Genomic DNA, 7,637 nt, shown 5'->3' with positions numbered 1-7,637 from the left:
CAACCACAAGCCATAATCTGTTCATAATCCCTTGCATAATCCAGTAATCCAAGATATTCGGGGTGGATTACTAATCCCGTACACTTTTTGGACTCGTTGCGGACTCCCGCATTTCAATGACTCACAACGTGCTTCTGCTTTTGGAAGTTTCAATTCAATCTTTTTGTTATTAGAAGATTGATCGACATAAGGCACCAGAAGTTTTCAGGGCTGAAGAATCTTACAAGTCTTCCTTAGACTGTGCATTGATATTACACAACTTTTAAACCATCTTTGCCTCGGTGAGAAAGTTATGCCTCCAAATAAGATTGTCGATAAGTTCAAGTAAATCAGATGTCCATCCATTTCTTCCATCATAGAAAACTAATTCAGTAGTTTGCAGAACTAATAAACAAATGTGATAGTGTTCATGAGGCAAAATGCCTCCAAGAACAAACTGTGATGCTGGATTGACAAATTTAATTTAAGTACTTCTCCGCTTTCAAGGAACCCATACAATTTGTTAAGCCTTGAGGAATTTTTCCACTTCTTAGCTCCATTAAGTGAGTTTTAGAAATAAGTGTCACATTTATAATTTTATGATACCTGGGGTCCAAGTAATACAGTTAAGTCTTTCATCAACTGTATTATTTCAAAAGCCTTTTATCGTATAGTACTCAAGTGGCACTGAATAACTCGTGATATAGGGGTTTGCATTACATCAAGTACCATGTCCTTTAGTACATCAAACTTGTAAAAGCTATATAAACAATGAAGTATGGAGACACCAGTAAACCCAGTTTCACTAGTTAATCTCTGTCTAATTGTTCTTCGATCTTCTTCACTTACAGAAACCACGTCATAGTGAGATTCTTCTATCACACTTTCTGGCCACCTGTATCTGTATCGATATATATACTTATAGTAATAATGTGTATGATTTTCTAGTGTTCCCAACTGACAATAATAAATATTAGAATAATCATAGTTGTATAGGTACCTTCAACTTTGTCTAGGTAACAGGCATGAACTCCTCCATTTAAAAACTTTCCTGTCACATTGGGCTGGGTGATCCTCTGTCCAGCATAACAGTAAAAATCTTATTGTAGCAGGTCCAGGCATTAAGTTATCAACTGTCACTTGATTATCAACATCAATCCCTCAAATAAACATGCTTATAATCATCATTATCAGAATACATAACTAAATTGTACCTGTGATAAAAGCATTTTCATTGTCTGTAATCAAAGGATGTCAAAAAATCTAATAACCAAGGAGCATGTTTAGAGAGCTTGTAGAAAGGAACAGAAACACTAACATATACTTCATCAGTTCTTAGTCGATCTGACATTTTCATATAATTTGAAGCTGAAACGAGCCTGCAATAACACAAGATACATAAAAAATCAAACATTACATGTAATGCATGCCACAAATATGCTTTGTTGATGTTTGACATGGATGCTAGCCATCCCTATGGCCAATAAGGGCTATGTTTTGTGGGTTACGTAGGTTGGTCTGTAATCATTTGAACTAAAGTAACTACGGCATGTGACTGGAATCATTTTACTAGTAGTGGCTAAGCATGGAGAAGAATATAAGGTATCATAACTGATGACAGTGCTGCATTTTATAAGAAGAAGGCGCTTCTTATCTGGATCCCAGAACCAGTTCAATTCAGAGAACCCTTCTTCATGCCAAATTTCACTTCTGGAGTTATTATATTGGCCATGCAACCATATATCTTTGTCTTTCCAATGTGCCAGCATTTTGTCACAAAAAGAACAGCAGCATTTTACTTTGTCTGATAAAGCAAAAATCAATAAATCCTTTCTTGTTACATTATTTGCAGACCTCCAGAAGACTTCACAGTGTACACCATATATTCTCATGCTCTGTTTTACGACAAGCATAAAGTGTGACAGGATCTTTGTAGCCATTTTTTAAGAAACTGTATACATGTAGACCCAAGTATTTGGCCATTTCGATATTTGTTCTTGATTCCCCTTAGAATAAAGGTCTCGTCCCTATAGTACAATATCAACTAGATATTTCTCCGAAGTTCCATGCAAACTTTCCATTAGAGTAAATGCTTTCAATATAGCTACGGCAATTTCATTGATGGTGTGGTCATTTTCGGATTCCTTACTTGAATTTTTATAATCAGAATGCAGCTGGTTCAATATTGTTGATAAAAGTGGTCCTTCTGCAAATGTCTCGAGCTCAAGGTGAATCTCTTCTGCATTCACTTCCACTGCCACTAACGTTGGCACGTTTTCATCTGTGCTTATTTTCCATGTTGTCATTGCTGGTTTCAGTGGTTTGATTCTCTTGTGAATCTCCTATCTGCATAAGGGCAAGTCACTGTTTCCAATGGCGGTATTTTGTGGAACAATGCACTGTCTTTCCTTGACATATTTAACATGCACAGTGGGGATGCTTGTGTGACAACTCATCACTAGAGCAATATGAGATGTTTTGACAACGCCACATCTTGCCAAACAGCTAAACCACATGGCAATGATGGCACATCGCAAGCAGTACTGCAGTATGTGAGCCAGTCCAATGGCCAGTCAAGCCACCTAAATCTGTAGTCACGTCATCAACCATGTGTTGAAATCGTTCCTTTAAGTGACGTGTAAATAACAAGCTAGCTAAGTTTACAAGTCACTAAGGCCATGTTTACACCTAGACGAATCCACAGAAACGTACTTTTGAGTGTCTTCTCCAAAAACGTTTTTATAACAGTTTTGAACCGTTTACCCGAGCATCATTATTGTGGGTGTGATCCCTCACTTAGTTAATTAACTATCTACATAAATTAACGCATGTCAATTAAAATGGCCACTCAAAACCAGGAGCTCGATCAGCAGTCACCTAAAACGAGGAGAAACAGCAGCAAGAAGGAGTTTATATGGACTGATGATGAGGTAAAGTTGTTGCTTAATGTTGCAAACGACTACAAAGCATCGAAAGCAGCAGAATGCATAGACTGGGAGTCTGTGAGAAGCAAGTATAAGGATATATTTGAGATTTTTGTCAACTCTACCTGAAGAACATGATGATCATTCAACAATTTTTCCCACAAGAAAGAGTGTGAAGTTAAGTAATGTTACTTCTAAGTTAAAGGCTATTAGGCTAAAGTTTCAACAAGCAATAGACTCAGGCAGACGAAGCGGCCATGGGAGAGTTGTAATGATTTACTACGAATTATGTGAAAAGCTATGGGGTGGTAGCCCAGCCACTGAGCGAACTGAAGAAGGAATGGAAACTGTTGAATTGATTAGGAGTACAAGTGATGAGTCAAATGTCAATGGTGATCTAGCAACGAGTGATGCCGATGTACCTGTAAGTGATGACAATATGGCAGCCAGTAGTAGTGTTGATGCATTCACAAATAACAAACCTCAAGAATCTGATGGTGATGGATGCAATTAACAAGACAAATATGAACATATTCAACATAAGAAAAGTCCTGACAAAAATATCACTAAAAAAAGACGAGAAATTCTTAACGACAAGCTGAAAAATTATCGTCAGGATAAACTGAAAATGAAGCTTCTACTTCACTGTGCCCAAGAAGAATTAACAGTCAAGAAACAATTGAGCAAATTAATACAATGGATAAAAAATATTCTGATAATATGGAGAAAATGACACAGAACATGGAACAATTATCAAACTCAATAGCTGATGAATTTAATTTGCTCAGACAGTTAATGACATACCAGCATTCTCCAACATCATACCCTTCCCAAACGTATAATCCATACGAACAAAGCTCGCAAATGCCTTATCATGCTACGTCAGGTTATCATTCACCTAGTACTAATAATAATCGTTATGACAATGCATAAACAAGCTACATCCTATAAGAACAGTAACTATCATAATGATTATTAATTGTAAGTGATTACTTAAAACTATTATTATCATACCATTATTATTATTATTATGAGTATTATTAAGACTCCATGTTACTCTCTTGATTACATAGGTAAATAAGTATTCGCATGGTTAAACTAATTTTAATCCTAAATTAATTCAAATTGCTATGGATCAAAATATTGTGTCAAAATTCTTATTTTCTTGCCTTCTGCCTCATTACTGTCTGTTATGTATCTATTAGGAATAGTGTCTGGTTGGAATTGCTGATCATAAGTAACTGCAGATCTAACACTTTCTTTATGCACAGACTCATTGTTCAATTCACAGTAATTATGTACTACAAAACATGCATATATTACGTTAGGTAAGTCGGACATATTGATATCCATTGCCCTTTCAAGACACCCTAACCTTGCCTTCAGTCTGCCAAAAGAACATTCTATTACATTTGTCGTACTGCACAGTCTAAACCCCAAGTACTGTTCATGACAAATCACCCCACCTCCAGCATATTCCTTCATTAAATAAGGCATCAAGGGATATGCGGGATCACCTATAATAAATACTGGCACAGATTCATCGAATATTTTCCGTGGACATGGTGAAATGATACCTGATTTTAGCAAATAGTTTAGCCTAGAATTGGCAAACATTCTGGCATCATGTACGCTGCCGGGCCACTTTACAACGACATCCATGAAGCAGCAGCGATGGCTTAAACATTGAGTGTATACCTTGATTTACGATTAATATAATCCGAAGAATTCACAGCAGGTTGCTTAATTTCATTATGAGTCCTGTTAATTGCTCTTAAACATTGAGGAATAACAAATGCATCAAAAACTTGGAAACCTTCTCTTGTACACCCTCATATGTAGTGTGTAGTTTAATGTCATCAGGTCCCAAGTGTGTTGTGATAGCAAAGGTCATTCTTCTAATAATTATAAAACAACAAGATCTGGAAAGACTAAATGCATTGGCTTCTTTTCTTAAACGTCATTCATTAGACAGATAATAAAGTGTTACAGCTAGTTGTGTCTCAACAGGTACGGGATCCCTCATTACTGTTACTTGCCGTTCAATGAATGGACGCAACAATGCAGCCTGATTAAAAAAATTCTGCTTTGACATCCTAAAATCCTCCTTCCATTTCTTATTTAGCACTAACCCACTTTAAAAGTTACTACACCACAGGTTTGTCTTTCCTGGTTTACCCAATATCGTCTACTTCTCTCTCGTATCTTGCATTTCCTATGACCTTTTTCCACAGCCAGTGTAAGTAGTAAACGTCTCTGAACATAAAAATGCCTATACTGATTCATCATAATGATATATTTCTGTTATAGAAGTAGTAAGCACAGTAGCAACAACACTAACAATCACAGCTCTTTTTCTGCCATTTTATTTTGCATACCACCCCTATAACCAAACCTTACAAGAACCGTTTTTGTCCATTTTTTGAGTTTACACAAGCTAGAAATGATGTTCTCCCTTTTTCTGTTTTCCAAGTTTCCACTTTTGATAGCGTTTTTGTTTTTGTAAGTTTTTGTGCGTTTTAGTTTTCATTTTTTTTTGTTTTCATGTAAACAAAAGGCCTATCTGTATAAAAAAGTTCCCTTTTTCGGTCGAAAACGTTTCCGTGTAAATGTGGCCTAAAAGCATTAATTAGAACCTTAATTCAGCTTGGAAGTCAATATTGATAGCAGAAAACTGGTACCAAGAACATGGCTTGCACTAACATTAACCGAAGATTTAATCGTACCGTTGATCAATTAGTCGAATGGATTAGTGGCCATTTCAGCAGCAGAGTACCTCAAAAGTTTAGAGGTAATAACTCATACGACTAAAATGTGAAACTGACTTATGCACACACGTAGATTAATATTTTAACAATTATATACCAGCATTTACCATATAGTGGGTTTATTCTTGTCTAGTCAGTTTCAAAAATTTGTCAGCTCTACATGCATGATATGTAAGATCCCGAAATTAGTGTAAATGCAACCTACAAAATGACAAAACAGACAGTTGACAGACTTGGTCCTTCAATAAAATGAAACAAAATAAAGTGGATTCCCTTAAAGTTAGACTTTATGAAGGGAACTTGCTATATGGCACTTATATGATAGAGCAATATATTGATGGTGACACACTTCCAATGCTGGTAAATTGTGCAAGTCTTGAACTACTGCAAGCATGTGGTCTTAGGACAATAAGAGATCAAATGAAATTGAAGTCGATATACACAACTGCTTGTGTCAGTGTACCGCAGTACCGATCATCAAGTGTTAACTCATCATGTGATTCTCTACGCATATCACCAACTGCAAATTGTGAGGGTAGTCGAAAGTTAACGATGGTTGGGATAAAAAGTTAATCACGAGATAAAAGAATATATTTGTCAAAGTACAAATGTATAATCACATGCTAAATATGTGTTTTACTTTAATACAGAAGAAACAGAGTAGCTGTGGCCACTAGAGAAATATAGCCAAGAAATAATATACAATTGTTTAGAAACAACAAAGAAAACTTACAGAAAGTAGATAAATAATTGGTGGAAAACCTTGTGCCACAATATTTTTTGTCTTGTTGTGGTAAAAGTGCCATCAGGAGGCAATTATAGACACACTGACAGAAAGGAGAAGCATAAAAAGACTATGATTACGAAAAGGTAAGAGAAATATAAGAAGGATGCCACTGATTTTGTCTATTTTTATGGAAATGCTAGGAAAAAATTCAAAATGGATGGTATGTTTTTAATGATTGCCTATCCACAATAAATCACATTGTAACTATTAGATTAGTACCTAAGCACAAGTAACAGTCCACCTACATCTAAATCTAGTGATGACCAACAAGAGGATGGTGATTTAACCAATCCAGGTAATTTTTTTATAATTTTAAATGATGCAATTCCATTCAGGATTGGGTTAAATGTAAATTAAGGAGTTGTCGCGGCTAGTATGGCCACACACAATGAACGAGTTAGGTTGCCTAAAGGTTATCATTGAAATAACAAAGAGTGACATGGAAAATGTTAACGGTAAAGAGACAGATGATGAAGAAAAGAATGAACAATAGAACAAAGAACAATAGAACATATGTGTGTGTTATTCGCATGCGGTAATAATGAATATTAATAATGATAATAATAATAATAATAATGTGTGATAACAATAATAAGAATGATAATAATAAAAATAATCTTTCATGTTTGAAACCATAAGCCAAAGTAATAACGAGAGACCAAAGGTGCGTGGCCTCGCCCCTATAAATGTCAGGGATCAGAGGTGTTGGTGACATTGTTCATTTAGAATTAAAGTGTGAATGATGGGACTGGTACTGCATGGCAGTAAAAGTCCCTCCAAAAATTAGGGTTAAGCTTAGACTTTACATGTACCACATCCTTTTCAAGATTTGTCTTTTTATGCAGACTTTTTTGGAAATAGCATCGTGGGTTTGAAGTAATAGCTTTTGATGTGGTTACTATCAAAAATACACTAACCATAACAGCTGCATCAACATTAGTTATATACTTTAAATTAATAACCAGTACACACAAAAAATGATGTCTAATTGATCTTAGATTTTAGCCCATTACACATGTGTTACTTTAACACACTATTAGAGCTGTGCTATTATTACACGTCAAGTGTGTTGAAACAGCACATTGATCCCAATGCTTGCTGCATGGCATTTGACACACTTAAGTGTGCTATGATAGTCATGAAATCATTAATTTTACAATAATAATAATAATAATATAT

The sequence above is a fragment of the Amphimedon queenslandica genome, unplaced genomic scaffold (genome assembly GCF_000090795.2).
Source record: "Amphimedon queenslandica unplaced genomic scaffold, v1.1 AMPQUscaffold_13184, whole genome shotgun sequence".
NCBI classification, from domain to species: Eukaryota; Metazoa; Porifera; class Demospongiae; order Haplosclerida; family Niphatidae; genus Amphimedon; species Amphimedon queenslandica.
Note: the sequence above shows the minus strand (reverse complement) of the source record.